The sequence below is a fragment of the Hypanus sabinus genome, chromosome 5 (assembly GCF_030144855.1).
Source record: "Hypanus sabinus isolate sHypSab1 chromosome 5, sHypSab1.hap1, whole genome shotgun sequence".
Taxonomy (NCBI): Eukaryota; Metazoa; Chordata; class Chondrichthyes; order Myliobatiformes; family Dasyatidae; genus Hypanus; species Hypanus sabinus.
The window spans coordinates 118767881-118786999 of NC_082710.1; the positions used below are offsets into that span (position 1 = coordinate 118767881).

At 40.3% G+C, this 19119-nt stretch overlaps 1 long non-coding RNA gene across 1 annotated transcript in view; it reads right to left on the bottom strand.

Annotated features, from left to right (window-relative positions):
- LOC132393755 (uncharacterized) overlaps positions 1–17911 on the bottom strand; it is an 82765-nt gene extending 64854 nt beyond the window's left edge. The window contains exon 1 of the long non-coding RNA XR_009512071.1: positions 17824–17911. This is a non-coding gene — a long non-coding RNA (uncharacterized LOC132393755). The remainder of the gene's footprint in view (positions 1–17823) is intronic.
- Between the last annotated feature and the right edge of the window lie 1208 nt (positions 17912–19119).

Sequence of the window (19119 nt, forward strand, 5' to 3'; positions counted from 1 at the left end):
CTTCATTAATAGTGAAGTCAACACCCTGCTGCCTCACAGACCACACCACTGCACGATCGGCCTCCTCTTGGGCACTACCCCTCCCTGAGGTTGTCTGTTTGCCCTTTCCATTACTAACCCCCAAGGAGTACATCACTGAAATGCTAAAGCACAATTTCATTTCACCATCCCAGTCACCAACTAGCACAAGATTCTTCCAGGTCAAAAAGAAAGATGTGGGCTGTGATGTATTGACTAGTGTGGATTCAACAAAATCACCAGTAATAACCATCATCTCTCGCCTTGATGGATAGTGCATTTGAAGTACTCTGCAGGGCCCAGATCTTCACCAGAATGGATCTACAAAGCACGTAGAACCTGATTTTCATCCACCAGGGGAATAAGTGGAAGTCTGTGTCCATAGCTCCCACTGGCCACTACTTGGTGATGCCTTTTGGACTTTCCAACTGTCCAGCCATTTTCCAAGCCTTCATTAATGATACTCTCTGAGACATGCTGCACAGGTGTGTGCTTGTTTACTTTGACGACATCCTCATCTTCTCTAGGGACTCCACAAAATGCTGGCAGGTCCATTGAATCCTTTGGTGGCTCCTCAAAAACCAACTCTACTGCAAGTTAGGGACATGTCAATTCCACACCTCAGTCATTTCTTTCCAGGTTTAATGTCCTTTCACCCCCAAGGTATAAAGATGGAGCTGGAAAAAGTGAGCACAATCATTGAGAAGCCCCAACAGCACTCCCTCAAGCAGCTATAGAGGTTCTTGGGCTTCTTCAACTTCTACCACTGTTTCCTCAGGAACTGAAGCCAAATTGCTGCTCCTTTCACATTTCCTCGCCAAATCACCTTCCTCGCGGATAGCCTCACCTGCTGCTGTGGACCATGATTTCGAGGAATGCAAGAGATGCTTCACCAGCACTTCGATTCTCTGCCATCTGAACCTCTCTGGACCTTTTGTGGTAGAGATGGACCCATTCAACAAGGGTACCGGGTCCATCCTCTTTCAGTGAGAAACAGATGGAAAGACACAGCTTTGAGCTTTTTTGTGCAAGTTCAATTCTATGCAATCACCCCCTCCATCCCTCTCCTCTCTGCTTGATGGATGGGCCCCTGTCCATTCTGTGCAGTACGTCTTGGCATCTTGTCAGGTGCAGGGCAGTGTGCAATACCTCATTGATTGGGAGGGATATGTACCAGAGGAAATGTTTTGGGTTCTGGTTCCACACGAAATGGACAATTCTACTCATCTGGAACTTCCCAGTGGATGCAGACCTCAAGTACCTTGTACCTTGTAAACTGCACATGGGAGCCCTGTCACAACTGTGGACACTGCCACGGAGTCGGGGTACTCTCGTAGGTGACAGCTGAAAGAAGATGGCGATCACGCACGTAAGAATGTGCACATTAGGGTTCTTAATAACTGTATTGAACTTGAATAAACTCTTCTCGGGCTTTCAGCTGGGTAAAGTATCAATTTTAACCAATGTTTCAATGACAAACTCTGCCAGCACGGTAGTTTGGCTTCAACAGCACAAACTATTGTACCACTCCACTGGCTTTTGGGACCACCTGGAGAAGGATGCCATTGAAATAAAGTTAGAGGAAAAGAATTTTAACAAAGATAAAACTCTCTCTCTAAGTAAGAACTGGAATTTGATTGTAAACAAGGTAGAACAGCAAAAACCTGATTGGATAAGAACTAACCAATCAGAAAGGATGGACAGCAAGAGTATATACCCAGGTATCATTCCTAATGAAGATGGCAGAGTCTGTCATCAAAACATTTGTTAAAATCAATTTTTGTACCTGGCTGGAACCCAAAATGAGTTTGTTCTTCATTTATGTCTGTAAAGTATTTGATCTTTGTATTTAACTCCCTTCCTTTCTTTTCAGTATTGTCAAGTCTTAACTGAAGCACAGCCATGACAACGCTCCCTGCTTACTTTAGCCCACATTCCAGGTAAGAAGATTAGTGATTTAGAAAGATACTCTTAAAGTAGCGATATTATTTTGGTTCTACAGTACTTCTTTCTAGTCACAGCAATAACATTTGACTGACAGTTCTTCTTACCGGCCCTGTTGGCCTGATATTTATTATTTTCCCTTGTCTGTATTTTGCTTATTAAAGCTAAGCAAGCTGTTTATTCCGTGTCCACAGCTCTCCCCCTGCACTTGACCTTCACAGAACTCATGTCATAGGTGGTTTGACAGGGCAGAGAAGATTTTGTCCTTTGCTGATGGATCTAAAGCAGACAGGAAAATATTGAAAGAAAGTGATCGTGCTAAATAGCTTCTTCCTGCTCCCGGATCCCTTTTTTCTGAACCACCGAAATAAACTTACAATTTCATGAACTGAAGTATCCGATGAGACTGACTCTCAGGAATGCAGGTACAGCACCTTCAAGCAGATGAAGGCCAGCCCACACTGGAAGAGAGGGCGCTGGGGTGGACTTCACCCAGTTTAAATCATCAAGCCCTGAGAGTGGAAATCAAAGTGGCATTCAGCCCCACTATTCTTTGCCAGCCAAGTTACCCACCTGGGTCCATCCACCCCACCATCAGGCTGGAAGGTGCAGGCGCCTTGGGTACCGTGCTACTAGATTCCAGGAACAGTTCCTGTATTTGGGAGCAGTTGTTGACCTACAATCTTCAGGCTCCTCGACCAACTTGGATGATTTCACTCATCTTACCTCAGCACTGAATTGACTGCTCAGCTTGATATCATTGTTGGAGAATCTAGAGCTCATGGTGTCACTATTATTTGTTTACTTGTTTTTATTTGCATAATTTACCCTCTTTTGTATATTTGCAAGTCTTTGTTATGAGCAGTTTTAAATAGATTCCATTGTATTTCTTTATTTTCCTGTGGGTGCCTGTAAGAAAATGAATCTCAAGGTTGTGTATGGTATACAGTACATACTTCGATAATAAATTTACTTTGAAAATTGAACTTTGAGCTTCTTGATTTCGAATGTTCTTTGCATGAAGTAAACTTGCTTTGCCACTACATGATATTTCAATCTTTTTTTGAAAAGAAGCTACAGATATTGGACCAGAATGAAGATATACATCTTCTGATCATCTAAACTTCAAGATTTTCCTTTCCTCTACTTTTGGTCCTCCTGACCCTTCTCCCGCTTCCTCCCACACCCATGCAAGTTGGCACTATGACTATTGTATAATACCTTTCAATAATTGCCTGTAAACAAGATGGAATTAAAAAAAAAGCCAATGTAAAGACAATGTAAAGAAAGGAAGTGTAACCAGGGCAGCCATTGTTTAATGAGGTACTGTTAGAAAGGTTCAGCTTTGGCTCCACAGGCTTAGGCATGAACAGGCTTGGGAAAGCACAGGTAGAGGTTCTAAGTAGGCAAGCAAGTTTCTAGTAAGGTTCTTTCTCCTGTTAGTGCATAGCTAATGCACTGTTACTGTAGTGGTATCTTGTTTTGTGTGAGGTTTGGGAACTCTGAGAGACCTCCAGTCTCCCTGAATATTTCATCTGCATGAAGTATATTGAGCTGCACCTCCTGAGAGACCATGTAAAGGAACTGGATGTTCGACTTATACAGGAGGTGATAGATAGGAGCTGCAGGGAGGAAGTCAAACTTAATTTGCAGGAGGCAGGTACCAGGGTGACTGCCAGAAACGGGAAAGGGAATTGGCAGCTAATGCAGAGTACCAAAGTGGTTGTTTCCCTCAATAAGCATTCTGGTTTGGATACTGTTCAAGGGGACAAAAACCAGTTGGAAGCCACTACGACCGGGTCTCAATCAGGCTCTGTGGCTGGGAAGGGGAAGGGGGTAAGAACAGGACTGCATTAGTGATTGGGAATTCCATCATTGTAGGGGCAGAATGCAGATTCTGTGGAGGTGAAAGAGACATCCTAATTTTATGTTGCCTCCCACGTGCCAGGGTCAGGGATGTCTCAGATCGAGTCTGAGTGGTACATATCGGTCGAATGTACCAATGGCATAGGTAAGGAAGTAGAGGAGGTCCTGAAGAAAGAATATAGAGAGAGAGGCAGAAGTTGAAAGAGGACTACCTCCAGTGTAGTAATTTCCCGCTTGATGCCTGTGCCATGTGCTAGTGAGGGTAAGAATAGCATGATATGGCGAATGAATAGATGGCTGCAGAATTGGTGCAGGGGACAGGGGTTTTGGGTTTCTTGATCATTGGGATCTCTTCGGGAGAAGGTATGGCCTATACAAAACAATGGGTTACACCTGAACCTGAAGAGGACTAATATCCTTGTGGGTAGGTTTATTAGATTTTTGGGGAGAGTTTAAACTAGTTTGGCAGGGGAAAGGGAACTGGAGTGATAGGACTGAGAATAGGCAGTTGGTATACAAGTAGATGCAGCGTGTAGTGAGACTGAGGATGGACAGGCAGATGAGCAGAACCACAATATGTAACATTCTCAAAACTAGGACCCAACAAATTAGTGCTAATTGTGCATCTCCTTAAATAGTACAAGTAACATGAAATCCCTGAGCTTATTAAAATAAACTTAACAAGTTTTAACAGAAAGCACCAGGAGATTACTTTGCAAAAAGCAAATCACTTGAGAAAAAACACAAAGAATTCTAAATGATTAATAACTCTCATTAAACAAGAATTAACCAATTCAGGTGCTCTAGAAACTTTGGAGCTCATTACAGTACCCCACTCCCTATGCCCAGCAATTGATTGCCCAGGGAAACCTGGGGAACTTGAGAGAGACCTGGAGAGCTCGAGAGAGTGTATCAGGAAACTCAAGACAGGGACTTGGAAACCTCGAGACTAGGAAAACATAGAAAATACCTTGGACAATTGAATGAATCTTGAGAATGTTCCAATGCATCTCAAGAATTATCAAATAATTGAATATATTTGGAAATATTGAATATACCTCAGGAAAACTGGAGTGCTATGGGAAACATAGAGAGCCATGGAAAACCTGGAGGGTCATGACTACCTGGAGAACCTTGGGAATCTTGAACAAGCCTTGAGAATAGGAAAAAAAAAACAAATGTAGAGTAGAGACACTAAGAATGTAGAATTGGAATGTGGACTTAAGAAACTAAAAGCATGTATTTGAGAACTGATGGCATTCTCACCTAAAACTAACCAAAGTCAAAACGCCGCTGTTCAAGTTGCACTGGATCTATAACTGGGCAGGGTCTGCTATAATCACTAGTGCTGTTGGTTTTGGAATCCAAGTATGGAGGACAGAAAGATTTCGAGGTAGAGACAGTGAACAAAGTTTAGTCATAAGATTTCCAACAGAACACCAGTGCTCAGGGGAGCAACACCAGAAGACGTAACATTCTCAAAACTTGGAATCATGATTAGAGCTAATTGGGCGTCCGCATAAATAATACAAGTAGCATAAAATCTCTGAGCCTATCAGAATAAACTTAACAAGTTTAAACAGAAAGCAGCCAGAGACCATATTACAAAAAGCAAGTCACTCAAGAAAAACACAAGAAACTCTAAATGATTAATGATTCTCATTAAACAACTACCAACCAATTCATGATCTCTAAAAACCTCGGAGCCCAATGCTATGTGGCTCCCAGCACAAGACTGAAGAGCTCATTACAGATACACATTGTATTGAAAGGACATGCAAATAAGCAGACGGAATGGGGTAGCTTTAATGGGAAAAATAAAATCAAATCCTTAGAAAGAGGAGACAGGATCAAAAGGTACAGAATCTTTGTTGGTAGAGTTAAGAAAGGTAATAAGACCCTGATGAGAGTTATAATCAGGCCTTCGAATGTGGGCTCCAAAATGTAAGAGATAGAAAAGGCATGTAACAAGGGCAATGTTGAATAATCATTGGGGATTACAATATAAAGGTGGATTGGGAAAATCTGGTCAGTGCTTGATCCCCGGAGAGGGAATTTATACAATGTCTATGAGATGGCTTTTTAGAGCAGTTTGTGGTTGAGCCTACTAGTGGAAATGTAATACTACATTGGGTGTTGTGTAATGAACCAGATCTGATTTGGGAGCTTAAGGTCAAGGAAACTTAAGGAGGCTTTGACCATAATATGATAAAATTCACCCTCTGATTTGAGAGAAGGAAAGTTCCAAATGTATCAATGCTACAGTGGAGTAAAGGGAATTATGGAAGTTTGAGATAGGAGATGGTCAAAGTTGATTGGAAGGGGGACACTAGCAGGGATAATGGCAGGGCAGTAAAGTCTGGAACTCCTGGGGGAAATTCGGAAGGCACAGGAAAGATGAAGAAGTATTCTAAAGGGAGTATGAGGCAACTGTGGGTGACAAGGGAAGTAAAAGACAGTACAAAAGCACAATAGAGGGCACATAATATAGCAAAAGTTCATGGGATAGTATAGGAAAAGATGAAATATGGGGATACAAAAAGATTTATTTTCAGATATAAGGAGTGAAAGAGAGATGTGAGAGGATATCTAAAGACTGGAAAATGACACTGGAGAGTTAATAATGGGGACAAAAAAATAGTGGAAGAATTAATAAGTATTTTTATGTAATTTTATTGAGATACAACATGGATTAGGCCTTTCCGGCCATCTGAGCTGCATGACTCAGCAATCCCCTAATTTAATCCTAGCCTAATCATGGAACAATTTACAATGACATATTAACCTTCCAACCAGCAAGTCTTTGGACTGTGAGAGGAAACCAGAGCACCCAGAGGAAAGCCATGTGGTAATGGGGAGAATGTAGAAACTCCTTGCAGGCAGTGGTGGGAGGTGAACCCGGAGTGCTGGTACTGTAAAGTGTTGTGCTCACCAATGCTCCCTACCATGCATCAGTCTTCACTGTGGAAGACACTAGCAGAATACCAGAAATGTAAGGGTCTCAGGGGGCAGGATCGAGTGATGCTGAGATTTCTAAGGAGAAGGTGCTTGGGAAGCTGAAAAGCATGAAGGTAAATAAGTCTCATGGATCAGCCGGACTACACTGCAAGGTCTGTAAAAAGATTGCTGAAGAGATTGTGAAGGCATTAGTAATGGTCTTTCTAGATTCAGGAATGGTTCTGGAAGACTGAAAAACTGCAAGTATCACTTCACTCCTTGAAAAGCAGGGGGGTGGTGGGGAGACAGAATAAAGGATATGATAGGCTAGTTAGCCAGACTGCAGTAGATGTGGGAAGATGTTGGAATCTATTATTAAGGATGACGTTTCAGACTACCAGATAAAATTGGCAGGTTAGTATTGCTTTCTAAAGGTGAAATTTTGCTTCAGAGATCTGTTTGAGTTCTTTGAGGAGATAACAGGCAGGATAGAGAAAGAAGAGTCAGTTGATACTGTTCATTCGGACTTTCAGAAGGCCTTTGCAAGATGCTAGACATGAGTCTGCTTAACATGATAAGACCACCTGTTATTGCAGGAAAGATATGAGCATAGATTTATATGTGTTTTTTGTGTGACTATGTTTTTCTTTGCTTGATATTTTGAATGTGCTTTGTATGTCTTTTAACTTGGTCCCAGAGGAATGCTGTTTCATTCAGCTGTATTCATGTATGATTGTATGATACTTAAACTTGAATTTGAATTTGATTTGGTTCAGACAGAAGATTGGATGACTGGCAGGATGTGAGAAATGGGAATAAAGTGAACCTTTTCTGGTTGGCTCCCAGTGACTGGTGGTGTGCCGCAGTGGTCAGTGTGGGACTACTTATTTTCATGTTATATATCAATGATTTGGATGAAGGAATTGATGGCTTTGTGCCCAAATTTGCAGATGATACAAAGATAAGTTGAGGGGCAGGTAGAGTTGAGGAAGCAGGGTCTCTGCAGAAGGACTTAGATGGTTGGAGGAATGGGCAAAGAAATGGCACATGGAATATAATGTGCGGAAGTACACGGTCATTCACTTTGGTAGGAGGAATAAAGGAGTGGGCATTTTGTAAATGGGGAGAAAATCCAAAAATCAGAGGTGCAAGGGGACTTGGGAGTCTCCATACAGGATTCTCTAAAGGTTAAATTGTAGGTTAAAATGGTGGTAAAGAAGGAAAGTGCAATGTTGCTGTCCATTTTGAGAGGACTAACACAAAAGCAAGAATGTAATGCTGAAGCTTTTTCAGGCATTGGTCAGATTGTACTTGGAATATTGTGAGCAGTTCTGGGCTCATTTCATTCCCAGGAAAGAATGTACTGTCTTTGGAGGGAGTCCAGCAGAGTTTCACAAGAATGATCTCAGAAATGAAAGGGTTAATGTATGAAGAGTGTTTGATGTCTCTGGGTCTATTCTCACTGGACATCAGAAGACTGAGGGGGGATCTCATTGAAAGGTCTGGATCGAGTGGATGTGGAGAGAATTTTTCCTGTAGTGGGGGAGTCTAGTACCAGAGGACACAACCTCACAATTTAGGGATGTTTATTTCGAAGAGGGATGTGGAAAAATTTCTTCAGCTGGATGATGGTGAATCTGAGGAATTATCTGCCACAAATGGCTATACAGGCCAGGTTATTGGGTATATTTATGGCAGAGGCTGATAGTTTCTCGATTAATCAAGGTATCAAAGGTTACAGGGAGAAGGCAGGAAAATAGGGTTGAAAGGAATAATAAATCAGAATCAGAATCAGGTTTATTATCACCAGCATATGTCATGAAATTTGTTAACTTAGCAGCAGCAGTTCAATGCAATACATGAAAATATGAAAAAAAGATACCTCAATTACAATAATATATACCATATATATATATATAAAATAGTTAGATTAAAATAGTGCAAAATAGAAATAATACTTAAAAAGTAAGATTGTGTTCATGGGTTCAATGTTCATTTAGAAATCAGATGGCAGAGGGGAATAAGCTGTTCCTGAATCGTTGAATGTATGTGTGCTTTCAGGGGTCTGTACCTCCTTCCTGATGGTAACAATGAAAAGAAGGCACAGCCCAATGGGCCAAAAGGCCTAATTGTGCTCCTGGGTCTTATGGTTTTTTGTTGTGATCCATTCCTAAAGTGTCAAATATAATTTGCAGAGCATTAGATAGATTTACTTCAACAACTTTGGCTTATCATATTAAATTTAGTTTGATACACATGAATAAGTTTCATCAGCAACAAGTTTGTGATACTCTTTGAATCTATTTGTGTAAACAAAGGAAATCGAATATATAAGAGATTATATTGTTAGTTAATTTTCTTATGTGGCTAAATGGTTTCTAATGTCAATTCCATCTGTCAAACATTATATTTCTCATTTTCATATATTAATGTGTCATTGACCATAAATATCAAATTCGTTATTTTGATAATTCAGTTATAAGAGTAATTGTACAACTGTCTATAGGTGACACAAAACAACATAAACATTGCATTAAGCATGTTGTATAACTAGACCACCCAGCTATTTCTATAAAGTTGTAGATTATTGCATAGGAATTAAATTGCAAATATTTTTTCCACCGTTATGCAATTGAAAATTATTTTTCCACCCCAGAGTGACACACAAGTAGTTTAGCATCACCAGAAATTTAATCAGGCATTTCCTGATGTGAATCAACTTTGCAAGTCTAATGTAATTTCTGCATAAGTCAAGCATGGTTTGATATCAATTCCTTTGCAACACTCCTTCTGGAGCACTGTTGAGAACTAAAATCAAATGTCCCAAAGCAAGTCTAATTAGTCACTCCTGACACTGCTTAGTTTCAGAATGGGACCTACATTAAATAAGTTTAAGACCATAAGACATAGGAACAAAATTAGGCCATTCAGCCCTTTGCGTCTGCTCTGCCATTCAGTCATGGCTGATTTATTATGCCCCATTCTTCTGTCTTCTCACCATATCTTTTGACACACTTACTAGTCAAGAACTTAAGTCTTCCAGTAAGATGGTGGTGTGTTCAGATACATTGGCCTCTCTGCGGCCAACCGAAAGTGTTTTTGTCTATTTTAAATGTCATTTTTGCTGCTGCAGAACAAAGCTGGACATTAAAATCTTCAGGTATTATAGGTCCACCCTATCAGCAAGCTGCTGATTGGTGAGGGAGCTGGAGGATCAGGACCTGGTGCAGAACGTGATTCTCCTTATTACAGGAAGGTATCAGAGTCAATGTCTGAAGGTGGTGTGCAGTCTAACAGTGAGTGGTTGCCTTTTTACATTTCTCTTGCGATCGCAAAGCCCTGTTGAAAATCGATAATGTAAAAGGCTGCAAGTACGTTTCACTTGTTTATTGGTGAGATGGACAGCCGGGGAAACTGGTGGCATCAGTTTTAGCTAGGACTAGGCCTTCAGCTGAGCCTGTTGCAGCAGTCCAGGGAAGGAGACACCAGAGGTAATGTAGTGTGACGTCCTTGTCCTTGATGGGTTGGGGCCTGGAGCCTTCTGTCAGTGCTGCCCTCCAGTGTTCAATTGGTGGAATGACAAGCTAGATTGCGTGTGTATGTACATTCATCTGTGGTCTGCAGACTGGTAAAATCTGCTCGTTCTTGCTAGTAACATCATTACATCATCAATTTACAATACATGTTACTCAGTGATGGGCTATTTTGTGTGTGACTGTGTGTTCACTGCTATCTTATATATGCAAAACTTGCCCTGTGCTGTGCATGACTATTGGCCCTGGAGAAATGGCTATTTCATTTGGCTGTGCTCATGTATGGTTGAATGATAATTAAACATGAACTATCAAGCTTTAAGTATACCAAATGACTTGGCCTCTAGGGCCATCTGTGGCAATTAATTCCACAGATTCACTATCCTTTAGCTAAAGGAATTCCTTCTCATCTCTGCTCTAAAGAGATATCCTTCAGTTCTGAGGTTGTACTCTCTGCCCTATAGTATTCCACTATAGTAACCATCCTCTGCACATACACTCTGTTCAGGCCCTTTAATATTCGAGAGGCTTTAACGAGATACCTCATCATTCTTCAAACTCCAATGAGTATAGTCCAAGAGCCTCATTTCCAGAATCATTCTCGTGAACCTCCTCTGGACCCTCTCCAATGTCAGCACATCCTTTCTGAAATAAGGGGCCCAAAACTACTCACAATGCTCTAAGTGTAGTCTGACCAATGCCTTCTGCTTTTGGGTTCTAATCCTCTGAAACTGAATGCTAACATCGCATTTGACTTCCTTACCACCAACTCAACCTGCAAAATAATCTGTCAGGAATCCTACACGAGGATTCCCAGGTACCTCTGCACCTTTGATTTCTGAATTTTCTCCCCATTAAAAAAATAGTTTATGCTCTATTCCATCAATAAATATGAATGAACATACACTTCCCTACACTATATTCCATCTGCTGCGTTTTTACCGATTCTCTCTTTCTGTCTATAACCTCTGCAGACTCTCTGCTTCCTCAACACTACCTAACTTTGTTTGCAAAATTGGCCTCAAAGCTATCAATTCCAAAACCCAAATCATTGACATATAATGTAGAAAGAAGCAGTCCCAACACAGACACCTCCAGAACAGCACTAGTCACCGTCATCCAACCAAAAAGGCCTACTTTATTCCCACTCTTTTCCACTTGCCAGTTAGCTAACCTTACTATAATGCAACAGGCTCATATGTTGTTTAGCAGCCTCATGTGTGGCACCTTATCAAGCACCTTCTGAAAATACAAGTAAACACTATCTACTGACTCTTCCTTGTCTATCTTGCTTGTTATTCCCTCAAAGAATTCCAAGAGATGTTCCAGAGAAGACTCCCCCCTAAGGAAACCATGCTGATTTGGCCTATTTACTATGTGCCTCCAAATATTCTGAAGGTTCATCCACATGTGTGGCCAAGTGGTAAAGGTGTTTGACTAGCAATCCGAAGGTTGTGAGTTCGAGCCCCAGCCAAGGCAATGTGTTGCATTCTTGAGTAAGGCATTTAACCACACATTGCTCCAGTCCACCCAGCTGAAAATGGGTACTGGTATAACTGCTGGGGCTTAACCTCACGATAGACTGGCGTCCTATCGGGGGGGGGGGGGGGGGGAGCCTCGTACTCTCAGTTGCTTCATGCCACAGAAACCAGCATAAGCACCGGCCTGATGACCCTAAAGGCCCGAGACCAACTTTAACTTTCATCCTTAATAATGGATTCCGACAGCTTCTCAACCACTAAATTCAGGCCCACTGGCCTATAATTTCTTGCTTTTTGTCTCTCTCTCTTCTTAAAGAAGGAAGTGAGATTTACAATTTTCCAATACTCCAGAACTATTTTGCTGCACAATGCCCAACTAGCACATGCTACTGGCTACCCATACTGACCCAAAAGTCTCCCTAAGAACCTCAAGCTCCAGATCATCGTCCTACTATCCCTAAATGTTCTAATCACTAATTGTTCTGATTCCCTGACTGTCCAAGACACTTCCATTCCTCCAATGCCTCAATGGTCGTAACATATGGTATGAAAGCTCCAATTTGCCAAAGCTCTCTTGAAGCATATTCCCCTGACTTAAGACCAGCTCAGTGATACCCTGAGGCCTCCAATGTTGGACCAAATTTTCTGTCATTCACTCTCAGTCACTTCTCATTCCCATACAAACTTCAGCTTTTGTTCCTAAGTCCCCTCTTGCCGTTGGTCCATGATTCTTTGCACCTGGACGCTCAGACTTTTACAGTAGTTGCCACCCCTCCCCGACTTCCAAATTCCACATTTTTGATTTTCGCACCTCAAGATGATGGCGATTATACCCAATGCATTGTCTAAGCAAGTTATCCCTTACTTACTCCTTCTCCAGTTACCAATCTGCCATTCTTCTTCCTCAGCGAATTATCCAACGTGACGCAGAGCAGAACATTCATTGCCAGTGTTGCTTGCATCTGAAATTGCAGTGGAAGCCAACAACCAAACCAGTCATTTGCACAACGTGGCAAAGATAATTTTGCACACCCATTGAAAAGCAAGAGAATCTCCTGACTTTCTTTTATTCTCCATACCACCTGGTAGGACTCAATCGACTTAGTAAAATAAAAACAAGATTCAGCCAAGCTAACAAGAAACTTACAGCACAGAAATACTCCCTTCAGTCTGACTGATCCATGCAGACTGAGATGCCAGTTCTCAGTACCTGTTATCACAGTCTCATGCACGCTCTTATTTTTTTTCATTTTTCCACCTTTCCTACTTCACGCACACAAAGTACCCTCTGATTTTTAGGCCAGACCTTCATAGTTTTGCTGATGTTTGGCACTTGACACGTCTACCTCACAGTATTACTTATTATTCAAATTTTGGTTATTTATATGGAAATCGCTAGTTAATAACACTTGCAACAAATAAGCTTGCTGTTTGCGATTAGCAGATATTCATACAGGGTATGACGAAAACAATCTTTTCCTGACTGATGGGAAACAAAAAAATATCAGGATGAAAATTAGCATGTTCAATTTATTTTCAAGAAAGAGGCATAACTTGTACAATAACATATCAGAAAGTGCAATTTGATACAATTTTTTTGAGTATTTGCAGGATTGCTATCTGTTTGTTTTGCTCTCCTTTCTGAAGTGCTTTGCTTTGGAACATTCATTATAGTAATGTGTTTTATACATGAGTTTGTTGTTTTTGTCAAAATTCAGGATTGTTTAATGTAATTTCCACCACACACTTGTAAGGAGAATGATATAATTGTTACTCTGGCTCTGATGCAGCACAAAAAAGCGCAGTAAGATGAAAAACACAATAATAATAAAAGCACCATAAATATAATAATGAAGATAGTTTATATACTTAGATTGATTGCCCAGGAATTGATGCTAGACACAGAAATATCTGTATATATGTTGATTGACAGGAAATGATAAAGTAGTGGTGATTGTGGATGTTGAGTGGTGAGTTGGTGGGTGGAGGCATTGATCAGCTTTACTGTTTGGGAAAAGTGACGTGGATACTATGTAGTCACCTCCCTGATGAGAGTGGGACAAACAGTCCATGAGCAGGATGGGTAGGATCCTTCGTGATGTTACTAGCCCTTTTCGAGCACCTTTCTGTGCATATGCTTTTGATGGCGGTTAGGCTGGTGCCAGTGATGCGATTGGCAGTTTTGACTATCCATTGTAGAGCCTTCCTGTTCACCATAGTGCAGTTTCCATACCATGCAGTCATGCACTTAGCTAAGGTTGTCATGAAATTTTGTTCAATTTAAGATCTGTACAATTAACTCAAAGTATCTAAACCACTGGATCCACATTCAATTTAATGTTGTACGCCTTGAATTTTCAATCTGAATTCTAATCTAACGCTCTGTGATTTTCAATATTCATGAAGCCTAATGTTTATTTAATTTATTTTCACACTTTGTTTAATAGACCTGTCAGATGACTTGTTTCAAATCAGTTAATTATGAAAGTGATAGACAGGAGAATTGATTGGAAGATACGATGAGCTCATATAACCTTTCTAGACAGATTTTACATTTTTTGCTTAAAATAGTTCATAATTTTATTGGAAAATGCAGCTCTCTGCAAGTTACTTAATCTTTCCATTTATGTTGCTCTGATGGGAGATGTTATGTATGTTTTTCTGTCTTGCAATCATTACCTTAGGTTCAAATCTCACCACCACAGCAGCTGCATGACACCATTGCCATTCTCACACCTGGATCCAAAATGTGTAAAATTGTCTTGTTGTTAATGTTGTGAATTTAATTATCCTCTATTGATTCATTTCAACCTGTACTTATTGTATGGAGCTTAACAGTGAATTGAATCAGATGCCTTCATCAGCATCAGTTATTATGATAATGTGTCATGTCGTATGACGTGGGTGATCAAGGTCTCATGAAGGTGATTGCTCTTGACAATTATTTTCTAAGGAACTACCTTCTTCCGTGCAGTGTCTTTACAAGAAGTGGGAACCCAGCCATTTTCAATACTCTTCAGTGGCCGTATAACCAGTTGGTGATATGCAGCAGCTGCTCATGGGATCATCCACCATGCTTCCCATGGCGTCACGTGACCCTGATCAAGCAGGTGCTATACCTTGCCCAAGGGTGAGCTACAGGTTAGTGGAGAGACAGAGCACATTACACATCCTTTGGTGGACATATCTCCACCCCGCCACCCAGTTCCGCTCATCACCAAAGCTAAAACATTCATTCTTCTAGCATCCAACAACAATCATGAGTTTCAAACACAGTCAATGTCTCTAATGATTAAGTTAAGGTTTGCCGAGACTATTCACAGCACACAGTATATACTATTACCCTGATTAAGATAAACTTAAACAATACAAACTAAGTTAAACATTGACCTGTCTTCTTTGTTTGTAATTCATTTTCATAACTCATTCCATTTATTTCCCACGACTTCAAGATGATTCTTTACATAAAAAGATTCTTATCAATAATGTCATTTGATGAATCTGGAAGGATCTGAAGTCTTTCAAAATTGCTGTCATTTCTCAAGAGAACTAAAATGATGTAAAGGTTAGGGAATGCAAATACATATATATCTTTTCTCACGAATTCAGGTTGGCAAAATTCAAAGTTAAAAAATTTCAAAGTAATTTTTATTATCAAAGTACATACATGTCACTGTATACAATCATGAGATTCATTTTCCTGTGGGATTGCTCAGCAAATCGATAGGATAGTAACTATAACAGAATCAAAGAAAGATTAACCAGAGTGCAGAAAACAATAAACCGTACAAATAGAAATATAAATAAATAGCAATAAATAACAGGAACATGAGATAATGAGATAAAGAGTCCTTGAAGTCAAATCATTGGTCACAGAAACATTTCAATAATGGGGCAAGCAAGTGTATTTATCTTCTTCTATTCAAGAACCCAATGGTTGAGGGATAGCAACTGTTCTTGACCCGCTGGTGTGAGCCCTGAGGCTCTTGTACCTTCTACTTGATGGCAGCAGTGAGGTGAGAGCATGGCCTGGGTGGCGAGGATCTTGGATAATGAATGCTGCTTTGCTACAACAGCATTTGATGTAGATGTGCTCAGTGGCTGGAAGGGCTTTATCCATAGTGTACTGGGTTGAAGCACCACCTTCTCTAGGATTTTCTGTTCAAATGGATTGGTGATTCCATCCCAGGCCATGATGCAGCCAGTCAATATACTCTCCAATACACATCTATAGAAGTTTGTTAGATTTTTAGATGTCATGCTGAATCTCCGCAGACTCCTATGGAAATAGAGGTGCTGCTGTGTTTTCTTTGCATTGAACTTAATTGTAACCTGGTGACCACCGAATCCTATTCATTATCGGTTAAAAGTGTACCTAGGCATCCATCCAGGTGATGCTAGAATAGTTGTCTGTGACTTGTAAGTAGAGATGGTAATGTCATTATACACATGTGGGATAGTGGGGAAGACCATTTTGTTTTCTGCTGAAGAAGCTGGTGGGGCTTTGGACTTAAATTCCTCCCAGAGATGCTGGGCATGGTGAGGAAAGGTGAGCATTAATTGACGATATCCATGTGAATTTGTTTATGCTTGTTGGTGAATCGAGAATATCGGTAATTTGACATGTTTTCCATGTGGATGCTTTAGATTTTCATGAGTGAAGGCAATGGCGCTGGATAGCGTGGCTTGTTCAAAGTTCCTCACCAGCCGAGTAGGTCAGTCTTCCTGTAATTTCACTACCAGGCAATATCGTGTAAAGCTGTGCCAAAGTGTACCTTTTGTCTGAGTTTATTGTATCATGACTGATTGTGCATATAACAGTGTAACATGAATGTTCAGTCTCTGTTCGGGAGTTCAGCACGTGTGTACTAAAAAGTAGAAGACATCTTAGATGAGCTATTTTCACTTATATTTTTCACTGCTATGTATAAGGTACAGGGTTGGGGGGATTCTAATATTGTTTTTATTGTGTTTCTTCAGGATTGCCACTACTGTATTAGTACTGTATTAGATTTATGCGGTTTTCTTTATCTATTTTTATACTGCATAGGCAATTCAGCGATACACAAGTGTGTGGATCAAAGGTTAAGTGGAGATTGTAATGGCAGGACCTGATTGTGAAGTTGTTTGTTTTGTTTTAAGACCCTCTTCTGGCACTTAAACATCTAAAACAGATAAAGGACTTAAAACCCGAAAAAGTATTTGTTGTCTTGAGTGTGTACTTAATGTTATAGTCAGCTTTTCTCTATAACTTACATTTGACAATAATATAATAGACCTAACTATTTATAGTTCACAAGGAGCATCAAATTATAAAAACAAAAGGAGACAAATTTTGGGAACCATATTTTGATAAACTTATACAAATGCTTTAACACCCAGGCAGCCTCTGAGGAGAGAGAAACATATTTGAAATATCAAGCTGAAAGCCTTTCACAAGATCTGGAGCTGTGAGAAAATAAGCGCAAACAGCATTAGTTGTGGTGGAGGAGCATTTGTGAATAGAGCAGACAGAATGTTTGTGATTTGGATGGAAACAAAAAAGAATCCAGTTGACACAATTGTCTTTCATATCACCTAAAAGAGAGTAATGACGTATTTGAAGCATTGTTAATCATGGATCACTTTTCTGGATGAAGTATAAGTACAGGGGGATGAGTCAAGATGAAAGAGAGAAAAATGAACTTTGCTGGAGCTGAGAGATGCAGAACACAACACTTGCTGGAGTTCTGAAATAAGAGGGATTTCAGTAAATGAACACTGCTCATCAGATACCTATGTCAAAACAATGAGCACACTCAAAATCTCTGTCCTACTCTGGAATTTCTGTCATCTGCAAAGTGTACTGGCTCCTCTGCTGCGCCCCTTAAAGCTCTGTTGTGTCTAGGAAAATAGTTAGTTTCTGAGTATACTTGAAAGATTTCTCAATACACAACAACTCAATACTCTATTTTATGATTCCCCAGTGCACTGCAGAAACAAAATTTGAATGGTTTATTACCAGTTGCTTTCTCACAATTAGTACAAAATGTTAAATGTCTTACCTTTTCCACTCTCTGAAAATTATTTGCATGCTCTTCCGTGGATTACACGATTAAAGCTATTGTCTGTCTTGAAACAAGTTGGATGAACCTTCTGTGGTGTGCCTTTATCCCATCAGCTGTGCCATACAAATTCTACCTATAGGTGTAATGTTCTTCTGATGATGAAACCTACCATTTTGCTTTTCTTCATGCGTCACCAACTTCTGAGAGGTTTTCCCAGACAGTCAATTTCCAAAATGCACATTTGACACATGAGATTCCAGTTCATATCTTGAAATCTCTCTTCCTCCCCTTCTGTCCAATTCTAACTCATAGCACACCATGAGATACCACTAATTTTCTCTCTGGAAGAAACCCTCCAGATCCCCTTTAGGGTAGGTGAACCAAAGTGCATTGATAGGGTAAGATTAAGGAAACCAAGTCAAATTCCCCAGTATTGAGGTTCTAAGTACCTGCACCAGGCCACATCAATCTGCACGCGTGACCTAGAACTACACAGGAACAAAAAAAAATGTTGCACAGAGGAATATGTTCAAACTGTTCTAAAATTCTCAAAAATACGTAATATCCCCCATGGCTTTTGATTTGTTAGCACTGCAAACAGAGGAGCATTCAGATGTCATTGAGAACCTCATGTTCATGCTCATGGAGGATACAAAAGACCAGGAAAAGCATAGAAAGAGGCACCACTCTCAACGTATCCAGCCATTCAAGCAAACATATCCTGCCATGATCACAGCAGGGTCTAACGTCCTGCAATGGTTTCATCAGCCAGCTCAGAACTCACAGAACTGGAATGGAAGAAAGTCACCTTCAATCCCAAGGACGTAAATGAGAATAGAATTTCTCTAAGCAACACACACAAAATGCTGGAGTAACTCAGTAGGTCAGGTAGCATCTACAGAAAAGAGTGCAGTTGATGTTTCAGGCCAAGACCCTTCAGCAGGACTGGAGAAAAAAATATATTATTATACTCATCATATTTTCTCCAGTCCTTCTGAAGGTTCTCGGCCTGATACGTCAACTGTACTCTTTTTCATAGGTACTGCCTGGACTGCTGGGTCTCTCCAGCATTCCATACGTTTGTGTTGCTTAGATTTCCAGCATCTGCAGATTTTTTCTTGCTTGTGATAGAAATTCTCTAGTCCTGAATCAAGCAATCTGTTCTAATCGTTGAACTTAAAAAGATGATTCCCATCTGAGAACAATTGCATTAAAATCTTTTTCTCTACTAGTGGATTATACTTATAAGTTTGTAGTTATTTCAAGGCCCTTTGAAGTTATAATGTTAAGCAG